General features: G+C 36.9%; 1 protein-coding gene and 1 non-coding gene across 10 annotated transcripts in view; both read right to left on the bottom strand.

The window, feature by feature from the left end:
* PDE4B (phosphodiesterase 4B) overlaps window positions 1-24,846 on the bottom strand; it is a 564,992-nt gene that overhangs the window by 271,348 nt on the left and 268,798 nt on the right. The gene's annotated exons all lie outside the window — the stretch shown is intronic.
* On the bottom strand, window positions 13,742-13,868 carry LOC141572565 (small nucleolar RNA SNORA25). The gene has a single exon (XR_012497889.1). It is a non-coding gene; the product is annotated as a small nucleolar RNA SNORA25 (small nucleolar RNA).

Raw genomic sequence — 24,846 nt, 5'->3', positions numbered from 1 at the left:
AGTAAGTGTTCATAGCACTGCCAGAAAGCCTTGAAAAAAGGAAGAAAAAAGTCTTAGAAGTGAACAAAGGCTCGGAGACTTTATGATTCAAACTCCTCTCCCTATATCAGTTTTTATACAGGATTTTTCTGTCTCCATACTTTTCCTCATGAAACTAGCAAGTCATTACTCTTAGTGGAAGGATAGTCTGAACTCATGTCCAGGAGACATCAGGTAGTTAGTTTCTGAAATAGAAAGCATGGCTACTTTGATAACCACCTCCCCATGCTCTAATAACAATATTGCAATAAAATGATAAATAGTGCATTGCCAATCAATTCAGTCACCACGAAGGCTGAAGACAGTGTGAAATCACCATATTGAATCCATTCCACCCAGTTCTTTCCTTTCCACTCAGATGAGGTTAAAATCTGTCATTCTCACATTCTCCCAGGTTCACATTTCAGGCTGTAGACCCCATCTACTCCTGATCTAGTGAATGAACAGGCTCTTTCTTTCTCATTTTCAAGGGATGGATTCTAGAGCTTTTCTGAAAAAGGACAAATAATCTAGTACAGCTGATAGAATATGCTACCCACTCTCTCTCCCAATTTTGTTAACCTCTTTCAGTGGCATATCAATGACGTTCTAAACGTACTCATGTCTATTATACCTAATGATCCCTCTCTTGAGAAGAAGGATACCCCTCTTCCAGGCTCAGAAAGAGGGGAAGGACCAAGCAAGAGAGGTCTTGCAAAGCAAGAGATACTGACCTCACACTCAGTACTTAAGAATCCAAACATAGTTTCCTATGTTTTCCTACAACTGGAATGACGGATTTAATCATCTAATCCAGCATTGTCCAATATCATATAATGTGATCCATAAAAGCAAAGCACATATGTAAATCTAGGTTTTCTAGTAGCCACATTATAACAAGTGTAAAAAATACAGATAAAATTAATTTTAATAATATATTTTACTTAGCCAAATATATCTAAAATATCATTTTAATGTAGAATCAATACAAAATTTTATTAGATAGTCTTTTTTTCTTTTGTACTGAGTCTTCAAAATTTGGTGTGTATTTTTTACTTATATCACATCTTAATTTGGACTAACCACGTTCCAAGTGCTCAATAATCACATGTGGCTAGTTAGTGGCTACCATATTGGAAAGAACAGAGAGAGTGCTTTTCAATTTAAGCTAATTTTTTTACTGTTCTTTCAGGGAAAAAATAATTATTGTATTATATATTTCAAATACAAAAAGAATTTTTACAACGTGTGAAAACTCTTGAAATTTTAGGTTCTATATATTTTGTTTCCTACTTTTTGCATAATATCTAAAAGAGGTAGAAGCAGTAGTCAAGAACACTGGAGAAAGTCTCATATCTACTAGAAGCTTCAGAACTCAGTGATAAATGAAGCCAGATTGAGAACAGAAGATAAAATTTATTGGCTGTATTCCCTTCTGAATCAAATAAGAGCTGTTGGCATTCATGAAGCAAGTTATCTCATAGCAGTTAAAGAATTAATCTTGGCATAACTGTCACTTATGATTTAGCTTTCGTAGAACAGCTTACTTAAAAACTGTTTCTGAAGTCATGGTTGATTTCTAAACGTGTGTCCAGACTTGGAATTCTATTTGGGCTTTTTCCTTGCTCACTGCCATTTTGGCTAAAAACGGTTTTAAATTCCAGGGGTTCCACTGTAAGACGTATCTTAAAAGCAATGAGATATGGCCAAAGAAAATAAACTCTGTCCTGACTCCATGTTACATGGGGAAATCTTAAAATACATGAATATATATGTATTAACTTCCAAAAAGCCTTCCATCCTAGTCATAACTAATGTGATAATATAATAAGAATAGGGAACATGGATATTATTCTTTACAGTACCACCAGAACTTAGCAAAGTTCTTGGCATACCAAGTGCTCTGTAAATACCCATTGAATGAAGGACATAGTTTCTTTTATGTATGTTCCCATGATGCAGTAAACTGAGGGCTACCATGAACCAATTTGCCTTGGATAAGGGATGGTCATTTAAGCATATGTTATTAACAGATCATTGTAGAGGTAAATACATATAAATTAAAAACAGTAAAAATAAATTTATTTCCTTCAGTGTAATATAAAATATGTATATGGTTGCATTACATTGTTATGGCTGCTAGGACAAATTACCACAAATTTAGTTTTTAAAACAATACAAATACTATTCGGTGGTAAGAAAAGATGATATAGGAACATTTGTGACAACATGGATGGATCTTGAGAGTGTAATGCTGAGCGAAATAAATCAGACAGAAAAAGCAGAGAACCATGTGATTTCACTGATATGTGGTATATAAACCAAAAACAATAAAAGAACAAGACAAACAAATGAGAAACAGAAACTCATAGACACAGACAATAGTTTAGTGGTTACCAGAGGGTAAGGGGGGTGGTGAGTGGGGGGTGGGAGATGAAGGTAAGGGGGATCAAATATATGGTGATGGAAGGAGAACTGACTCTGGGTGATGAACACACAATGGGATTTATAGATGATGTAATACAGAATTGTACACCTGAAATCTATGTAATTTTACTAACAATTGTCACCCCAATAAATTTAATAAAATTAAAAAAAAATACAAATTTATTATCTTACAGTTCAGAAAGTCAGAAGTCTGACACGGGTCTCAGTGGGATAATGTGAAGGTGTTGGCAGGTCTGTGTTCTTTTCCAGAGGCTTTAGGGGAGGGTCCATTCCTTTATCTTTTCCAGCTTCTAGATGCTGCCTGCATCCTTTGACTCATGGCCACCTTCTTCCATCTTCAAAGTCATTGACACCACACCTCTCTAACCATTCTTCCATAGTCACATGCCCGCTGACCACGGCTGGGAAAGGGTATCTCTCTCTCTCTCTCTCTCTCTCTCTCTCTCTCTCTCTCTCTCTCTCTCTGTCTTTCTTTGTTTCTCTCTCTCACTCTCTCATTCTCTTTCTCTCTCTCTGTAATAGGCCAAGGGTCTGAAAAAAATTGCATGAAGATAGCAATTTAAATTAAAATTTAAAATTCTACTCAATCCCCCCTCTGCATCTGTTCTTACTGCCCTAGAGGTCCCATAAGCCTGCAACTAATCAGAACCAGAAAAAATATTCAATAGCAGCGATAAACTAAGCATCACCTACATACCTGATTATAAAATATAACCAAATGATAAAGTTGCATTCATCATGGGCAAAATATATTTAAAACCAGTTTTGCCCTTATTATTTTATCCTAGGGGAAGTGTAGCCAGAACAAGAAACACATATTTGTACTGACAAAAAACAGTCACCCTGCTGAAATATAAATGCAAACTACGTTGAGCAATGAAACATTACTAATATCTTTTTGTGAACAAAATATTCAATTCAAACTCCCTTTAAGCCTCGCTGTCAACAATCAAACATATCTACATATTTAAATGCAATTTTTTTCAGGGTTTGCTGTAACAATTTATTTTATATCTCAAAATGTCATCTATTGCTCATGTTCAGATTTCTAACATATTATTTTATGTGAAAAAGTATGCTTTGAAAAGTAAAAATATCTGGTATTCTTAAACATGTAGCACTGTGGCACTGGGGGAGGTCACCTACATAAATCCCAATCTAGATGACAAAGCATTGCTATAGAGGGAAAGAGTGGGGTGTGTTTAAAAATAATTTCTTATTACTGACCTAGAGTACTAATAACAGCTATCTGTTCCCATCTACTTATTATTTCATCAGAGCATAAAAGAAGCATAAAACCAGTTGTTTCTAATGTGCTTTTATCCATGAACAGTATGATAATTCTTTGGCTAAGACTAATAACAGCTATTATGTGCCACGCATCAAACTAGCTATTTTATTAGTAAACGCTTTATCTATTTTTAACCTCACAACTCTATTCCATTGGTATTGCTAGCCAAAAGATAACTGAGGCTCAGGGAAGGAAAGTAAGTGCAAACCAAAAGTGACTCATCTGGTAAGTATTACAATGCTCTTTACAATGCTAAACCAATGTCAATACACGTAAGCATTGTGAGCCTAGGGGCATTTGTGAAACACGACCCTCAAACACAGAGTCTTTCCAAATTGCTTCAGTAAGGCAGCCAGTAGTTAACTTACTTACGGAACAGGTCATGGAATCAAAAAAATTAATTTAATATTCCTTAGTTTTTAATGTCCCCTCACAATCAAAATCATTCCTCAAAACTTGGCTGGATTGCTATCTTCTCTAAGAAGGGGTCCATGACAACACCAGTCTAAATCCATTTCTCTCTTCTCTCAAGTCCTAGGGCAGTTTTATTGGTACTATGTTATAGGAAGATGCTGTGACCTGTGAAACTGACTAAGGAGGTAGTGAGGGGGCAAGATAGTGGAAATAATAACACTTAGAGGCCTGAGGGGGAAACATGATAGAAGAGGAAGCTGAGAGTTACCTGCGGATACTGAATGTTCAGAGCCATGTGGGGAAGGGAAGTTGAAGTAGGGTACATATGAGAATATGTCATTCAGGAGTAGAGCGTGGGGTGGGGGGGATAAGGCATCAATCTCTATACAGACTACAAGTCTATAGTGCCATGGGAAACAGAATAGGTTTGGGAGAAACTAAAGTGTTAAGAAAAATAAATGGTCTGCTATCAAATGAGATGAAGACAATACCGAATCATAACATGAGCTCTACTCTCTTAAACACTCGTTTTTTTGTTGCACAATACAGGACTGTTAACTAGACACTATGTTGTACAACAGACCTCTAGAACTTGTTTAAAAAAAGCGGGGGCGTGGTGCTAAGCAGAAGGAAACTTCTGGAGGTGATGGATATATTTATTACCTTAATTGTAGTGATACTTTTACAGGTATATGCATATGTCCAAACTCGTCAAATTGTATACATTATACATTAAATATGTGTTGTTTTCCTATCAATTGTACCTCAATAAAGCTGTTCAAATAAAAGAAGAACAAATATGAGTCCTTGGCATAAGATTACCTATCCAAACACATTACCAGTTAGCAAATCATCATCACTTTTGTGATATGTTTGTCCCAAAACACAAACCATGGCCGCACAATGGCAACATCGAGACAGGCTTCAGAGTCACACAGGAGGGTTCAAACCCTGGATCCACTACCTTCTACTTCACAGACAGAAGAGCTAAGCACTTAAGAGTGTGGGCAACTGAGTAGACCACCTGGATCTAACATGACAATTGTTCCAGTTTGCCTGGGACCGTTGCGGGTTTAACATTGAAAGTCCTGTGTCCTGGAAAACCCCTCATCCTTGGCAATCCAGGATGGTTGGTCACCCAAACTAGGCTGAATCCCACTCCCACCATTTACCCACCGTGGGACCTTGGCCATGTTACCTCATCTCTCTGGGTTCCAGTTTTCTCATTTATACAATGCCAGTGATAATAATGGGGCCTCTTTAAATGGGGTCATTCTGAGAAATACATAACCAATATAAGTAAAGCTCTTAGAGCAAGTCTGGGACATAAACAACAAATGCAAGTAATCATAACTTAAACTTGCTGAACTTTAGATTTCTTACCTGAAAATGAAGATAATATTATCTACTTCATAATGCTACTGTGAAGTTTAAATTAAGTAAGATTTTTATGTAATTCCCTTCTCTAGTGCCTGGATATAATAACAGTATTATTTGTTCAACAAACATAAGTGAAAGCATTTTGCACAATGCTAAATACTTACAAAAATATTGTTAAGGCATTAAAGGAAAGATAAACAACAGATCTCAACTACTTAGATATAAATATATATGAGATACATACAGAATAAATCCAGGCCATACCCTCTGAAATATATTTAGCAGTAAGTACATTGTTTTTCTGCACTGAAAAGCTAAAACGATCTCTGAAATAATACATTTTTCTAGACTGCAGTACTCTTAATGGCACTTTGTTGACTCTAATTGCTAAGAAATACTGCATGCAATTCTGCTCATGGGAGGAAGGTACAAACGTGTAGTCCTGAATGTGCAATGAAGAAGCTGTCCCTCAGCTCATCTCCTGCATTCTCAGGGGAAGAAGGGCTGACTAATATTCATTTCATCTTGGAGAACTGCTTAGTGTCATGGGGTCCAGAAAGCACCCTCTAATTTGATCAATTTTAAGCACAGTTGCAAGTTGACGGAATTACATGAGGCCTTTGTATAACTCCCCACACACACCACACTCCTAGTCATTTCTGTAAAGGATTTTGCAGTTGTGGGAAACAACTGTGGCTTAGGGATATCAGGAAAGAAACTGGGTTAAAGGAACAGAAGAGAAAAGAAGGAGAGGGGAAAGATGGAAAAATTTGTCTTTTAACAAAGAACGGTAAGGAAGGAATGTAACCGTGCCTGTGTTCTAACCTGTAGTATGACTAACCTTTTACCTCTTGAGGCTCATCTACATGAGTGGGTTTGATGGGATCCAAAGGGTTTCCTTATAAATGTAATGTATCTCCTCCCTATAAATGTAATTATGCATCTCTTCAAAATTCTTTAGTAGCTAAGATTCTGCATATAAAACGTGAGCAAACTGAAATTTTGTAAGCATTTATTTTCTTTGTGAATTCATAAAGAATATAAAGTAGATAACTTGATGGCATGCATACATTTAAAAATTGACTTTTCAGTTTTATGCACAAAAATGTATCCATGAGAATTGGGGTACCACAGAAAGAGGTTCATGATGCTGGTTGGGTTCTCTAGAAATGAGACTCTGAGATGGAAGTTGGCATGCAGGATGTTTACTAAGGAGTGCTCTTGGGCTCAACCCCTGTGAAAGGGAGGGGAAGGAAGGAGAATTGGCAGGAGAATCTGAGATGCAATGCAGCCTCCCACTGCCTTGGTCAACTCCACAGGACATCACTGTTGTTCCTCCACATTAGACCCAAATGGCTGGACTTTTAGATCCCCAACCTCCATCAGTCATGAAAGTGGGTTGCAGTGGGAAAGGCATCATCTTGGATGAGCAGACAGGAGCTGGGGCAAGTCTTTCTTTGGAGGGGTATCTGAATGGCATATCACCATGTCCACCATAGTACATAAATCATATTAACTTATAAACATTTCTAGAAAACATATCAAGTTTTATAAAATATCATCTTTATATATAATTCATGGCACAAAGAGATGATTAAAAATAAAATTGTACTTTGACAGTCTATCCAAATGAGTGAATGAATGAAAATATTAAATCCATTAAGATCTTTTTGAATCAAAGGTAACACTTTAATAGCATTTTATTCATTCCCTTTGCAAATTATCACCTAGTGTTATATTTATATGTGTATAATAAATGTTTTCTACCTCTACCGTCTTCAAAGATGAACAAGTCATTCTCATTTTTAAAGAAAGAAATGGAGGCGGGGGGAACCTTTTCTCTTTATTCTCAAACGCTCAAATGAGTGATTTGTATCCCAAATTCCATTTCCTAGTCTTTTCCCCAATTAGAAATGCTCACTTTATGGACTAATTTTAAATTTGATTCTCTCATATACTAACTTAATAGTTTATAAAGAGTATAAAGTAACAGGTCAGTATTACTTTATACTCTGTTTTAAGGTCAAGTGACTTGCCCCAAATTCCAAGACTGCTAAGAAAGTAACTCAGGATTCAAATACATAGTCTAGAACCAACTTCAATACTTTACTTTGTTTTCTTCCAAATTTACTTTTTAAGGAAGACTGCAGGATTTAAGAAGTAGCTCTAAAGGCAAAACTATCGGGATATGTCTAATTTAGAAGAAAATTTAATTTTTAAAAATAGAAACATCATCATTTCTTTGCAGCCTCCTCCTAGGTTGTAATACCGTTTTCCACATTTTTCGTTTAGGAATTTTCAATATCTAGGTCCCCTACCATACTTCATGCTATTCTTTTCTCAAGAAAGTACTTCATGGGTAATTTCTTCCATTCTCACTGGATGCCATCCCTTCTTCCCATTGCTTTTCCACTCCATAATGTTCAGTCTGTCCTCTGTGCGTCTGCAACAGGAGCAGCATTCGTTTCTATAGTAATAATGAGGCTCCCCTCGTACATCTCCCAACACCGCGGACTAACATACCCTTGCAGGATAACTACCCTTTCATTATTTTTAGTTAATAAGGTCCACTGAAGGAATCTTTGTTTTTAACAAAGGTATAACTCAGAATAGAACCAATGGCATGTGTTTTCTTAGCCCTATTGAGTCCACGTACTACATAATCAAAAAGCATTGTTTTTAAAACAGAGCATGACTTTGCAGTACAAGGACATCATTCCCCAAATCTATAGAGCATTGTGAATCTCATGGATTTTTAAATAAAACATTTTTATGTATATATGTGTGTGCACATGTATAAAATTGCTAAGCATATGTAGATAAATCAACACTATTCATTACATCCTGTTAGTATTCATTAGGTTCTCACAGAGTCTAGCAAAGAAGCCACTGTTTTGTTTCCCAAAGGTTCCAAATTCTATTTCCACTAAATGATGTCACTAATGTCATGGTTACAATACTGCAGAGAGCCTCGTTCCTGCCACTGGCCATCGACGGATACAATAGATCATTTGAACAGCTGAATCATTAGCAAAAAACAATAGATTTTTCTCCTGGTATTGAATTAAATGCGTATTTCCAATTGAGCATATGATTTGTGGAAACAAATCTTAAAGTTTATCAGTGTTTTACTAAGTGACAATGAATATCTTAGGTTCTTTAATTCACTGAGGACACATCTATCTCCATCAATCTGTATGACAAAGCACTGAATGAAAAAACCTAGGTAAAAGAGTTTATTCATTGCCTAATTCTCAAAACTACCTCCTTTCCAAGTTACACGTCTAGTAGTATTTTAAAATATTTTCATTTATTTATGTGAGTTTTTCACACTGTTCTTTTTACATTCTCAGCATATGTTTTCCCATCCCTAAGGCAGAAAGTAACTTAGGGTTCGATTTGTATTTATGCAAAAGAAAAGTGAAAGGTATTTTGAAGAGGTACACGGTGATGGAATACCTAGGACCAAGAAATGCTAAAATCCAGTTGTTGGCATCACTGGTATCCAGGCCTACCCCAGTGCTTTCAATGTTTATTCTATCAGAAAGATCCAGACCACATTGCAAACAAGTATGAGTCAGATCCTGTAACTCTTCATTTCCTGCTCTATTTCCTTGAAGGATTATTTAGAAAATCCGTGCTTGTGTGATCTAGTTTTAGGACATATGCTAATATACTAATTCTAATATAAAATCAACTATATTTTAATTACATACGTTTTTATTTTTTTAATACAAAATATAGGCCTCGTTGAAAAACCTCCAAAAATATCTAAGTGCTCTTATGCAGGAATTCTTTTCAGCATCTTCTCATTGTTTAGTGAGAAACCCTGCGATGGTCTTTCTGCTACTCAAACCATACTACTCCCATTTTCAATCCTATCAGTTGACAGTACAAACACAGTTGCCCAACTCCCAACCTTGTCCTTCTTCCAACAATCAGGCACTGGAAACGTACGAAACGCATGAGGTTGATTGACATGACAAGTCTCTAACATTCAGAGACTTGTAGCTTAACCCATTCAGAAGAACTGAAAGGAATTTCAGCTATCCTTTAGAGCAACACCTCAATTTTACATGTGAGGAAACTGACGCACAGAGTGGTAAAGTGACGTGCTTATGATCACTCTTCATTTTCACAGTAGAATTTGGAGTAGAACCTAATCTCCTCATCCTAGATTTATGATTGTTCTTCTCTCAAAATAACAAAGAACTTATTTTTAAAAAGTTAATTCAAATATAAAAGATGGAGAATCTCGTAAAACCTCCACAGTTCAGGAGGCCAATCAATTACTATAGCAACTGTAGCAGACAGAGTCAAGAAAGGCCTACGTGTAGAGCTAATTAGTTGTAAGGTTTTCTTCCCTTCTCCCAACACTGAAATTTAAAAATGAAGGCGTCTATACACTTACTCCCTCACTGATTCCATCACTCACTAACTGATATGTTAAGCGTGGACTTCTTGTGTGTCTCATATCAAGGAAGATGCCTCAGGTAGCCACGAAGCCAAACATTTTCCACTACGTTATCAGGTATAAAATATTTGAGAATGAAGAGCATGGGGCTGTGAATGAGAAGACTGTTCAAGTCTCCCGGCAGCACCTTGACGAAATGTGGCTCTTGAGCAAGTTAACTGCATTTGGCCTCATTTTCCACAACTATAGAATAAAGGAGCCAAATTAGACAACCAGATTTTTCCTTTTTTCACTAAACATCCATGGATGCTATAGTTTATTTCTCCCTGACTCTTTCCTTTGTAGCACAAATAATATTGAACATGATAGTTACACCTTCCAGATAAGTATTTAAAAGTACATTGAATACCATATTCTATTGTTCTACTCTCCCAAATTGGATAATATCTGGTCTAGAGTTCTCACCAGCATCCCCATGTCAGAAGAGGGTACACTCGTGGGAGCATGTATTATTGACTGCAGAAAAGATTATTCATTGTTGTATATGTTATATATCATTGCTCCTTAGCTGTCAGGAAACGACTCATCTAGAAGCCTTGGAGTATGGAGGTGGTTCAAGAGGAAAAGTTTACTCATAAATACAAGTGATGCCTGGATAATGGAATTTCAGTGATCAAAATTCAAGGGAAGTGGTAATGGAAGTCACCTAAACCTTGTGTTCAGAGAATGGTGCATGAGGAACGGTAGTCATGAGAAAACCGTGAGCTTTCTGCCTGAGTTAAGGGACGAGTTGCTGGGATGCAACGAATAAAAGGGGATACTAGACGCAAGTCTGAAAATGGCAGTGAGCTGCCGGGGACAACTCCAGTCACGATCCAAAGAACAGAATTGATGTGTGCCCACCCCGTGGCAATGACTCATCTGTCACTTAGCTTGTTGGCCCTGCTCACACCCACAGGTGGCCATCACCAGTATAAACAAGATCACAAATGTTAAATAAACAAGCAACACTTCCCTTCGCAGAGCAGAACAGCTGATTTTGGGGTGGGATTGATTCAATTGGCATTTACAGTCTACCTCTTCAAAAGGACTGAACTTACACCACCCAAAGTAGGTGAAGCCAAAGTCTTAACATAGAAAATTCTAGTCATGTTCAGTGAAAGCCCACAGTAACAACAGTATTTCCCCAATCTCCTCAGAGAGAAAGGTTATTGCTCAATCATTTCCAGAGCTCATCCCTGAACCACTTGGAGTTATGGGTCTAGGGCACATAAAACTACTTGGACATTTCTGTCGCCTCTAAAGCACTTAATTCAGCTCCAGATTTATTTTTTTGTAAAATTTATAAATGATCTCAGAACACCCATGTGGAAAGCAGTTTGGGAAACTGGTCTGGAGTTCAGCATACCCAGCACAGTGGCTAGCAATAAAGTTTGAAAATCAGACTACTTATTTGTATGGGGACTTCTAGTCCATTCTAAGAAAAGTTACAGTTCCTTCTCTTTGGCAAACAAATATAACAATCACCTATATAATGCTTATCTATTATTTGCTGGATATTGCTTCTAAGATCTTTATATTCAGTGACACCTATAATCCACTCTAGTACCCAGTAAGGTAGCTGTTATTATCCCCATTTAACAGATGATGAAACTGAGGCACAAAGAGTTTAAATACCACCAGTAAGCAGTGAAGCTTAGTCAGGCTCCAGGGTCCTTACACTTAATCTCAGTGCTGAATTGTCTCTCAAAGTAGAGGTAGGAAGCTCCATGAATTTTGTATTTGACCCAATCTTGCCATATTTCTCACTGGAATGACCAGTTGTCTCACAAGTATAAATACAATCACATGACTACTGCAAAGTTGAAATTTGCTATTTTCTAAATAAATCAATTTATAAAACTCTCTTTATTCTTAGTTTTGTTTTCTTGTTTCTGCTTATACTATATCTCAAATCGGATTTTAAAAATCAAATTAAAGTTTAGAGAAGTTTATCTGCCTGACTCATAGGTTTCAGGCGTTTTGGTCCTTAAGACAACACCAGAGTCTACTGTATGTGAATATGGTGGGGCACTTTATTCAGTAATGGACAAAAAGAATAAATACCGGAGGGGGACAGTTTCCTTTGTGAAGTAATGTTATGAAATGTTTTCCTCATTGGATAACTTCATTTTTAACAATTATAATCATTATTCTGTTCTTAAAGCCAAACACATGTAATTCCTGATAATTCAAAATCTTTCTGATAAAAAATTGAAACTATTCTGTGCAGATAAGAAAAAATAAGAACAGCTTAAATTTATGTTCACTACTCACTAGACATGATTGCTCAATTTTCCACCAAGAACAAAAGGTTCTGGTCTGTATCCTAGTCTCTCCTGATTCTCTTTCCACTTTGGTTTCATCCCTGTCATATTTCTTTGTGCTGCGAGATATAAAGAATGGGTACCGGCAGTTTTGTGATACGGCTAAAGGGAAGTTAAGATGGTGATACATTTCGTTTGTGCTTAATGAGATATATTTCTTTTTCTGGATTTTGTGAGGTTTGAGGGTTTTGTCATTTTTAAAAAATATGTAACTGTGGTTTCCTTTCCAATTTTAAGCAAATATTTATTTTCATACCTCATCGTGAATTCATAATTTTGCACTCTTTTACATAAATTGTATAATGTTCAGGCCTCACAAAACCTGGATTTGTTCTTGCTGCTTCATGTAAACATTCAGAATTCTCCATGCCATATAATTTTATTAAATATTTCTATAAATTGTCTCCTCTCTCATCTTTATTACCACAGGTCCAGCTTCATCCTATCTAGCTTAGATCACTTGCACTCACCTCCTACCTGGTTTCCCTGCCTCTGGTTTTGTCCGTTTCAGGTATTTCCTGGCACTGCTGCTGGAGAATAATTTAGCTAAAATAAAAACACTCCAGAAGCACTACCATTATGCATCAAATCAAGTCCAGTTCCCCAACATGGCTCCCAGCCCATCATAATCTGGTTCTTACTCTACAGCCCACTCCCCTCTTTTTGCCGTCTCCCTCACCTTCATGCTCAGCGTCGTCAACTGAACGCATCTCCTTAAGCAAAGCATCTATTGCCATGTGTCTTGTCCCACGGCCTGTCATGCTCATTCCCATTTTCTTAGTCACGCTCTCATTCACTCCTCAAGACTCATTTTGCAAGAATGTCACTTCTTGGATTGAACTTTTATTGTTTTAAAATAGTCCAAAATGTATTACATCTTTATGCCTCTGCCCCCAACCATAACATAAGCATCTTGGGCATTTGAGCATACGAGGTATGATCAAACAATATGGTGAATGTTTAAATTTAAAATATATATATATTACAGTAAAAGACACATTGCCATTAATCCCCCTCAAAATACTTCCCCTCACTTCAAACGCACTTATCCTATCATATGCTTAGCAGCAGCCGTGCCTATACCATGTGGTTGGAATTAGAACGCAGGTGGATCAAATACAGAAATTGGTTGGTTATTCCCGTGGTAGGGGACTACTGGCCTGAGCTTTACAAAACAAAAAACCTACGTTACCCGCTACAGGAAATGGGTAACGTAGGTTTTTTGTTTTGTAAAGCTCAGACCAGTAGTATTCAGTTTATGTTTCATAAAAGTTACATCAGTGGCAGTTAACAAAATAATTCCATAGCTGATGTATACAATACCAAAATTCAAGAAAAGGTAAAATTTTACTCGGGACATGACTACATAAGGCAGGGTAAAATGGAATTTTTTCTTTTTTTTTTTTCTTCTTGTATATCTCCTCAGGAAAACATAGCACTGTTGAGTGACTACTATATCCTATGGAGAACTTCAATCTTTGGTCACAGCGTTAAGAGTTCCTGATTTTGATCCCACAAGCTCTCTTTGAAATGACCTATACAATGGAATTTTTAAATAAGGATTTCTATTCAGAATTCTAAAAAATAATATCTTTCCCTCATAGGGTTAAAATTCAGATATGGACTATCTCACATCTCACAAAGCATAAAACTAATGTAATGCAACTAAGCTGATCATGTGAGTTTGGACTTTAATGTGATAATACTATGAAATATAATAGATAGTCAAATATAATCAGTACAATACGCAATTTTCTCAAACGCCTTCATTCATTGTGAGTCTAGAAAGGTTGATCTAATTATAGATATAGCTCATTTTTCAAATATTTACTTAAAAAATATTGAGCTTATTATCTCTCTGCTAAGGCAACCCAAACAATCTGTAGGATTCCTAAAGCAGCAGATAGAAACACTGTTCAGTCATCAAATAGCTCATTATTTTTTCTTTTAAAATGTAAGTTTTTTCATTTCACAACAGATATCCACCTGTGTAGAAACTTCTTCAAAGGAGTAATCAGAATTTTTAGGCATGAAAGGCTTTTTAAATATTTTTTTAAAAATCTGCTGTCAATATTTAGAGAATGGATCAATCAACTCTTACTGTTTGTAAATCCATACAAAGAAGAGATGAAGGATAAACTCCTCAACATATGGTGTGATGTGGTGGCCAGAGGTTGAGACACACATGGCCTTCCATCCTGTATCTAGTCCTCAGCTGTGTAACCTTCAGAAGACCCTACATTTCTCAAGTCAGTTTCTTCAGAAGCTAAAATGAGGTTAAAGCAGGTGAGATAATAGAAAACATACGTTGGTCTCTGCCCCTTGTTTCTGGCACAGAATTCCTAAAACCCTTGTAATTTCCTTGTTCTAATATTTGGTCTTTGACTTCTGTCCCTGACACAGAGCTCCTGAAACTCTTCTAATTTCCTGGGTGACAGGAGTGTCTTTTGTTCTAACGAAGTGAGTCTGGGTGGACTCCAGGTGGCTCCTAGATGAGGACTGGTCACTGGAAACATCAAGCCATAATCAGAAGCTTAGCATTTTTAACCCTGCCTACCCCCTCTCCCCACTCTCTTGAGAGGGAAAAAGGCTGAAAATGGAGTTGATTAATCATACTTCCATGGTGATGCCTCCATAAAGTCCCCACAGTACAGGGTTCAGAAAGTTCCCAGGTTACTGAACACATGGAGGTGTGAGGAAAGCGTCTGGAGAGGGCCTGGAAGCTCTGCAACACTTTGTACTTACCCTGCCCTACGCATCTCTTCTATCTCCATGTTCATCTGCATCCTTTGTCACATCTTTTTATAATAAACTGATCCATGCGTTTCCCTGAGTTCTGTGAGCCTCTCTAGTAAAACAATCAAATCCAAGGAGAGGTTGGTGGAACCTCTAATTTATAGCCAGTTGGTCAGAAGCACCGGTGATAACCTGAGCTTACAACTGGTACCTGAAGTGTGTGCCTTGGGGATTGGGAAGGGGCGGGCAGTCTTGTGGTCTGAGCCCTTAACTTGTGGACTCTGAAGTTCTCTCAGGTTAGATAATGTCAGAATTGAGTTAAATTTTGGGACATTCAGCTGGTGCCACCGAAAATTGCTTGGTGTGGGGGAAAAACCTCCACACATTTGGTGATCAGAAGTGAAGTGTTTTGTGTGAGTAGTCAAGGAGACCACAGGGGAGAAACTCACAGTAGGAAAGAACTGGGTTTTTCCCTACACAGGAAGGTAGAAAACTGAGTTTTTCTAAATCACTATTCCATAGAATTGGTGAGAAAATTAGATGAGAAAACACATGTAAAACGCTTAGCATAATGCTTCGCCAACCCTCAATGACTCTCAATGGCTTCCAAGTGAGAGATTTTTTTTTTCAAACTATATCCTTAGTCCTTGCCAATAACCATCCCTAGCTGTCTATAATTTACAGCACTCAACCTAATTTCCTCATTTGCCTCTAGACTATTTCAAAAGAAAAACAAATTATTGCACCACCCGTGTTTCAGTACAGAACACATTTTCTTTTGCCCATTTGGTTTTGGTTCTGCTTGGACCCTTTGCTGATTTTTCGGTGAACTGGTTCCAAGAGTTCCTGAACTTTGAAAAAGAGATTAAACTGGATTTCCTCCTCTTGGTGCCATTAGAAATCAATTTTCATAAGTTTGATTGGTTCTGTTGGTTTTTGGGAAAGAAACCCAGCTTTTCAGAAAAGAAAAAAAGAAACTTCAGGTTCCGGGCCACTTAAACAGAAACCTCTGAAATAGCAGCTGCTCTCAGGTGGTACAATAAGAGGGTTTAGTTTCTATGTTCCCCTTAAGTTTCCATATGGAAGTTATATAAGTTGAAACCACTAAACCAGTTCAATGAAACCCAAACTGCTGAGTTTTGCACTGCTTTAAAAGAGGCCTTCTGTTTCCTAACCAGCATGAACTTGGGAAATTTTCCATTGACTTGGAGGGCTGTCATGTAAGCTGTTCGACCAGTTTTGCTCAGATTCAACACAGATTGACTGAAACAGTGAAACGAATCCAATTAGTTGACTTCTCCATTTGACTTTATTTTATAACTGCATTCTATGGTCAAAACTTCAAAAGAATTTTCTTTAGTTTCCTTTCCTTCTTCTACAGGATCTAAAGAGCTATTGTTAAAGGGCAGAGGCTCAGACTTATTTTTTATTCCAAAAGCACTAACACGTAGATACTCAGTAGGCACTGGAACACACAGTAGGCACACATCCATATGGCCTCTTTTCCTTTATGAGACCTGTTAGAGCTCAACGTATAGCCCTAACCTCAAAATTACATCAGACTTTTTATAATTTCACGTTCATGGAAAGAATACATGAATTTCACACAGAAAGAAAATAGTTAACATAATAGATTAGACTGTAAACAGCTACACCATTGCCAGAGGACAGTTCCAATTAGATTCACTGTTTGCTGGATTCATACTACTGATGCTGTTTGGCAATTTCACAGGCATTAGATAGTCCATTTCTTCAGCTTTATTGAGACGTAATTGACATATAGTATTGTGTAAGTTTAAGGTGTACAACGTGTTGATTTGATATGCTTATAATGTATTGCAGCATGATTACCACCATCACCTTAGCTAACACCTCCACCACGTCACATTATCACCAATTCTTGTTCTGATGAGAACATTTAAGATCTACTTTCTTAGCAACTTTCAAGTATATAATACAGTATTATCAACTACAATTACCATCCAATCTATTTTTATATTAACAATTATATCTATTTTTGATAATACAAAATAATCAGTCTTTTCAATAAAAATTTTCCTTCAACAGATCAAACACGTTTCAATGCCAGTGAAGTGTCTTATTTAATACAGACTGTCTGACTCAAAAGCCACTGCAACACAGTCTCAAGAACACCCACTCCAGAACAGTGAGGAAATAAAGAGAAATAGAGCTTTGTTGAACACTTGCTGTGTGCTAGGAACTGGGCTAATTGTTTTCCCTACATTATCCCTTTCAAACCTCTTAACAACAAGTTGAACTAGGTAATATCACCAACCTGTACCAGATGAGGAAAGGGGCTGGTCAGCAAGGTTAAGTAATTTATCGAGTTCTCAGCACTATTAAGGGGAAGACTCAGAATTTGAATTCAGTTTGTTGTATTCCACAATTTTGTTTTCCCCAGCTCTGGCCATGCCTTCTATTTCCTCCTAACTTATTATTCTGTCCCTCAGATTCAGTAAATAAAACTCATTCAAAAATGTATGTCAGACACATGAGAAGAATTACTGCCATTATATATGTAGTAATGAACAAGTATATTAAGATATACTGGGCCTCAACATATACTTTAACCAGATAAATGAACCAACACATCATTATAATATTTTGTCATCTATCAGTGTTTAAATATATCAGGAATTAAGTAGCAACAGTCTACTTTCCTTTCTTTGGAAAACACATGAAGAAAATATACCTCATACTATTTTTGGTCTGAATATATTAAAACACCTTTCTTTTTAGTTATTTAAATTTAAGAGTTATATGAATCACTTTAACATCTACACAAAGAATTTTAACATTTATTTGAATTGAAGGTATTGGGGGGAGTTGCCAGAATCTGGTTGAATAGGAATGACTGCATAATTAGTGACCTCCATGTTTGACATTTCCTTTGAAAACAGCTAATCCAACCCTGTACATCTTTCTAAACTTTTGTATTAAAAATAAAATTGAGGAATTTGTGTTTCTTCAAGAAAATTACCTGCTTTAAAAATATTTATTTAACATTTACATATCATATATCCATTACATAATGCACTTGAAATTCACATATTAATTTATTCTTTCAACCTACTGGTTACCTATTGAGTCAGACACTATGTTAAATCATAAGTTAGGTTAGATTAGATAGATAGATGCAAAAATAAAACATGATCTGTCTCCTCAAGTTACTCATGACCTAGGAAGAGGGGTCAGGTAAACAACATGTTATATATTGTGATAAATGCTATTATACAGCACAGAAGTTTAACTGCAGTACATTAAGAGAGACAGCTAACTCTGACTCCATCTTGCAATTGGTTATGCTTCCCATAGGACACTGAACCCTGTCTCGAGGATTCCGTGGAATGAGGTAAGTGAAGAAATAAATGAAAATGTTCCAAACACTGGTTACAGCACAGGCAAATAGGCAAAGACAGCATGTTAGAGAAGCTGCAAATAATTGTGTATAGATGGCTCGTAAGGTTGGAGAAAAAGAAGAAAGGAAAGAAAAGGGGTTGGTAAGGTCTAATAAAAACAATTCAGAGGCTACACTGATAACTGTTGGCTTTCGATGAAAATGTGGAACAAACCAATATCAAGGTGTGTTGTCAGTACAAAGAGAGTGCCCATTTGTCTACTGGGGAAATTCTGGAACGTTTTTGCACATCTGGGAGTATTGGATAGTAAAACATTTAGAATCCAACTATTAAAATTGAGTCATTTTAAACAATATTTTGCTAAATAGGAGGTAAGTCAGCAGTTTATCTTTGGGCCATCATGCTCTCTAAGCTACTTTGCTTGGCATGTTTGCCCAAGAAATAAGTAGCTACAAGCACCCCCATCCTTCTGTTTACAACACAAGGTCAATATGGGTCAATTTTAGAGAAGGAATTATCCCATTGTACAAGAAATCATTCTGAGGATGCTCCCAGCTCTTACCTACTTCCAATCTTACCAATTCCAGGGGAAATGGGCTGAAAGTTTTCAAAGATGGAGCCATTAAGCCAAGTAGATCAGGCACACCAGAATTCAAGTAAAATTATCAAATGAACAAGGTATTTTGTTGTTGTTGTTTTTCCTACTTCCTTTTGCATGGCTTCATTCTTCTCCCTCCCTTTCCTCACTAGCCCGAGTTCAAAGTTGACTCCTAAATGGCTCCTACGATGACAACACCTACAGTCCTCCCTAAAAATAAGTCCAAACTATAAATCTTTTCTCTACCTTTGCTTTCTCTGATCAATTTTTTTTTTCCTTTAAAACTGAATCCAAAAAAGTCTCAGACATTACAGGATCACATTTTTGTGTTGTATTAAAAACACACCTGCTTTTCTTTCCATCCATTTTATCACACCCCATACCCATTCTTTATTTTCCAACACACCTGTGCCTGAGCATACTCTTCGTACTAAAAAGACAACCCAAAACAAAGAACTTTCCCCCCTAAGTACCTAGCTTATTAAAGAGAAGCATCATCTGTCATTTTACCCTCCTAATGCGGCAAAGAATCATAATACCCTGACCACTCCTGCTACACAGACTTTCTCGTTGGGAGTGGGAAGAAAGATGTATTCTTGCCTCCAGTCCCTTCTTCCTGCTAGCTAAGGAAGTAGAGAGAATTAAGCACCACTGTAAGAGACTCTGAGGTTCCTCTAAGAGAACAGGGTGCTTGTTTCTTCATTCCATGATAGTGAGGACCTAAATGTCCTGGGGGCCCTCTGCTAAAAGGTTTCTTTGTTAGGAGTTGGGCATGGACACAAACCAATACCAGAAAGAACTCTTCTGGCCACTACAAAAGTAATCCTAGTTGAAAAGGCTTCTAGACAGACATAGGGTCCTGGGAACAGCTAGTGTTCAGATGATGCAAGTACCTCCACTTACAGGAGGCTCTGAATCACTCTCCATCCTAAGTACTTCAGTATAGATACTGACGGAGGTAGGGAAATGCAGAGTCTCAGCTTCATCCTTCCAAACACCATTCTTAAAGAGCCAGCATTTAAATCTGACTTTCCTCCCAAATGCCCACCAAAATTGATTAGAAACCATTAATTAAGTCAGTTATGGAAAGCAATAGCCATTTATGCCTATTTATAACTACAGAACAATATCATAAGATATACTAAAATAATAGTCATTATGTATTGCATACCAATTATGAAATACTTCATAGGCATTATTTCTAATCCTGCCATAAACCCTAGAAGACAGGAGAAATTATTCACCATTTTCAGATGCATAAACTGAGGCTCAGTGACTAGATGGTTTTTCTGGGACACAGCTAAGTGAAACAACAAGATTAAAATCCATGTTTATTTGGCAGAGTATATACATGTATGTGATGATAGACAGATGATAGATAGGTAGGTAGGTAGGTAGATAGATAGATAGATAGATAGATAGATAGATAGATAGATAGATAGATATAGATAAAGAGAGGAGAGTCAACAATATCATTGGAGACCTCTGAGACCAGCCACTAAGAATGGAAAAAGCACAAAATGTTTTGGTATGTGTCATACAACAAACCAAATAAATATAGTATTAGATAAATCAGTCACCACTCACTGTCTTGAAAAGTAACCAATCTTTTTGCTTTGGACATGCAAGTGATTTCCACAGGAAAAGTACTGGCTCTTTCCAAATTACAAAGTCTTTTACTTGGCAATATACTCAGAAGTTAGGGAACAAGACAGAATACATGTGGGATAATATAGAAAATGCAACTGTTGACGGTTGACTTAGGCACTCAATCAATAACAATATCCACTGTGTGCCCACTATTTTTCAAACTCGGTGTTACGTGCCCTGTGTAAAATAAGTAACAAGTCTCCCAGCCCATGGAAAGCTAACTGTGTTATTCACAGAACAAGAACATAAATAAATAAATAATTATTTCATAGAGTGTGAGCTAACAGAGATAGAAATAGAATTCTGTGGGATTCTGGGGGAGTAAGCTATAACTCTTCCTAAGGGAATAGGGGAAATTTCACTGAACATATGACTTTTGAGATGTACACACTTGACTCCTTCTTTTTTCTTAAATCGGAGTGAAAAGATGTCACAAAAACTAAAAACCCACACAGGGTATTTTTCATATGGACTTTAAGCTATCTTAATTCATGATCTTAGCATTCAATGCCTGCTTGTATGCAGCCATCTTCCCTCTGACCTTGTTGAGCCTTTTCCTACTCCAGTCATTCAACCAACCATTACCACCAGATTCTTAAAGCAATACCTTCACCAGTACACTCCCTGCTCAAGAGCCTAATTGCTAAACAATCTCAACTATTTTTTTCATGTCTTAAAAATACCACCAAAATCTGAAACCCCACCTAAAATCCTACAAATTCATTTCCTATTCCTACCATCTCAAATATCTTGCAGACCTCTTCTTTCCTCCATATTTTCAACCACTCCCTATGTACTGAGTTGCCAATCTTAAAGTAAAAAATAATTTTCTCCTTATCCTCGCTTTTTATTTTAGCTCAATCTCACTTCATCCTGGAAATCTTCTCTGATCCCATTCTCTAGATATCAAGACCTCCAGCTATATACTTTTATGAGTTTGTGTTTTTTTTTCTTTGCAAAGCACATATCACATGGTTTATCATTAAATTAGTATATAATTCAATTAATGCCTATATAGGAATATATTTTGTGTTATCTGTTTTTATTTACCCCTGAGACTCTAAAACTTAGTACAATGACTTGCACAAGGTAAGAGTAACTACATAGATAATTATTTTTAATATATGACTGACTGAATAAATGAATCCTGCCCACTGCATACCTCTTGCTCTAGCAAACACCATACCAACATATACCAATATTATTCCACAATCTAGTGTCCCTTCACTCCTGCAATTCTGAGCTCCTGGTAGACCCTCCCCATATTTTCTCTATCCAAATTGCATAAACCCTTCAAATTTCTGAAACAGCTCTATAAAGCTTCTTATTTCATTAATCTCTTCTGTTTCTGATTTACCATATAATTTAGACTTAAGTTGAATAAAGATAATAGGGGAACTTAAACATGTTTTATTTCCTTTTCAGTGACATTTTTCTGATTCATAATCTTTTACTCAATGATAAAAATATCCTCCATATACAAATTTTATTGCACCACAAAATTTTTAAAATATTGTATTATTAAAAATGATGCCAATCTTTAATTATACTAAAATTTCAATTTTAGTTTAGCCCATTTTTGCAATTGACACCAGAAAATGATCCAAACTACATATAGTAAGAATATAATGCAAGGAAGTACTAGAAAACTAAGATGCAAAAAGGGCTCTAAAGGAGTCAGATAGATTGAGAAACTCCTTTCTAGCAGAGAGAAGATACCAGAAAAGGAGAGGGAAATAGGACAGTGACCTGAGAGTGCAAAGGTTTAAATAATAGTCCCCCCACCCCAAATTCTATCAAGTGGAGAGGGAGTGATGCTTTGGCAGGCAGCAATAACAATGTAAGCTCAATTGAAGAGCTTCCTGGGAGAAAGTGAATGGTAAGATCAAAACTTCAGGATCAGAGACAAAAAGCTAGAGCAGATGGAGCTGAACCGAGGTAGGAATAAAAAGGAAATATGGTCACTTCCAAGATTCAGCACATACTCATACAGCATGAGTTCCTAGAAACGCTAAAGGTCTTCCAAAGCGAAGAAGGGGAAAGAACAAAGATTGTAAGTTCAGTGGATTTACAGGCTGAGGTGTGCACAGAATTTTTCAGTGTCTGGATGTTTTCTCCCCTTTTAATATTTGGTATATGTTTCAGAGAATAGTTTCTGTAGTTAAGCCAATTCGTAAAACTTTGTTGCATAAAACTAGAGAACTAGGCAACCCAGCAATACTCCATGATACCATATGTGAATTAAATTTGGTATCTAATAACATTAAAATAACTTAAATTAGGGCAGATGATTCTTTTTCTTCTGAAATAGTCTCATCTAGAGTCCAAAGTGGGAGTGGATTACATAGCAAAAAACATTTTCTTTTCTTTGAAATATGAAATTTAAAGCTTTCAACACACTTGTTATTTAAGGGAAAACTAGGAGTTATAAATCTTTATGAAGTAACCACAGTTAATATCTTAAGCATATAATAAAACATCCATGGAGCATACAGATAAGAGTTAAGGGTATGCCAAACATTTAGACCAAAAGAAAAGGAGAAGAGAGAGAAAAAGCTAACTCACAAAGGGGGAGAAAGAAATGTAAAAACATCAAAAGAGATGAAAAGATTAGGAAAACTGAGCATTCAGTAAAAGAGGCAAAAGAGATTAATCACAAGACATGACAGAGAAGCACAGAACGCTCAAGGTTAGGGGAGAGAATTCTGAGAAGCCGAGTGCAGGGTAGGGGTGGGCATGGGACCTGCGTTTTGGGGTTAGTCAAGCTGTCATTCACTGGGGTGGGTGATGCACAGACTCATCATCCATTGTCTTTATCTCTTTGAAATGCTAATTGACCAAAAATCTAGTATTAATAGCTAGTCCAAGAAGCACAAAATGATTTGAATGAGAAGCTTAGGCAAAATTTAAAAACAAAGAGAGAGAGAGAGAGAGAGAGAGAGAGAGAGAGAGAGAGAGAGAGAGAAATTTACTTTTATTCTCTACTCCTGCTCCTCCCATTTTTTCAGGTTTGATGCTTTTGTCATCTCCTGTTTGGCACATCTACCTACTCTCTGGCATCTTTCCTGAGATAGTCTTGCTTTCAGCTGGCTACCAACATATGCTAGCTTAGGTTCTAACTAGAAATCAAAGTATACCCTTAAGTATACTACTTCCCAGAGGCATGTGTATTTTTAAGAAGAGACCTCTTAATGCATTCAATAAATTGAAGCATAGTATGCATTAGGCCCAGGAGTCGGTGGTGCATAGGTGACACCCTCTTGGAACTCAGTGCAGCACTCACGGAATCCAGTGGGCAACATGGCAGAAGGAGCAAGGAGAGTCTGGGGCAGGAACCAGGTGGCAGAGACCATGGGAAACAAGACGGTATGGTGGATGCAGAAAGAGTGGGAACAAAGTGTTCACTGCTCCACTCTGCCCATAGTTTCTTGCAGCATATCTCCTCCTAGACAGCTCTCACTTGATATCTTTGCCAAAAAGATTAGTTGCCTAGTGTTGAGATTACAGTGACATCTAGGGATAGAAGGCACAGTAACTTGTGGATAGCCACCACCCTCTTAGGTTGTGACACCCATTTTATTGTTTACTTCATAATTAAAACAGTGTTTGTCACAGGGTAGAAAAGGAAGAGGTAAAGAAAGAAAGGGGGAGGGGAGACAGAAAGCAAAATAGGTTGTTTATTAAGGATTGAATGAATGATACCATGGCATATACACCTCTGCTTTAGAGACTCTACCCTGAAGAGAATGGAGAGTGTGTTTGCACTTGGAAAGAGTAGGTAGGTATGCCATCGTGCCCCTGTGCCATCATTTGAAATGCTTGTATAGACCATCAATGCATATAGATAGTATACTAAGGATTTTCACCAGTTCAGTATCTTAAATGATACTTTACAATTTATTATTCAACGTAGGTGCATTTCATATATGTCTTTACACAAATCTTAGTTGAAAAAAGCATAAACTATAGCATTTTAAGATTATGATTTGAAACATGCAGGTCTCTCATCAAGAAAGCCACAGTTCCTTGAGTGGCAGTATCTCTACCACTTGATTATACTAACTACGCTGTATCACTTTAAAGTATGTCTTAGATTATTAAATATTGACATCAGTAAAAATATGTGCCAGCACTTTATTTGTATGACTTTA

Source organism: Rhinolophus sinicus, linkage group LG06 (assembly GCF_036562045.2).
Source record: "Rhinolophus sinicus isolate RSC01 linkage group LG06, ASM3656204v1, whole genome shotgun sequence".
Classification (NCBI taxonomy): Eukaryota; Metazoa; Chordata; class Mammalia; order Chiroptera; family Rhinolophidae; genus Rhinolophus; species Rhinolophus sinicus.
The sequence above is the reverse complement of the archived record's forward strand: the minus strand, read 5'-3'. Positions and strand labels throughout refer to the sequence as shown.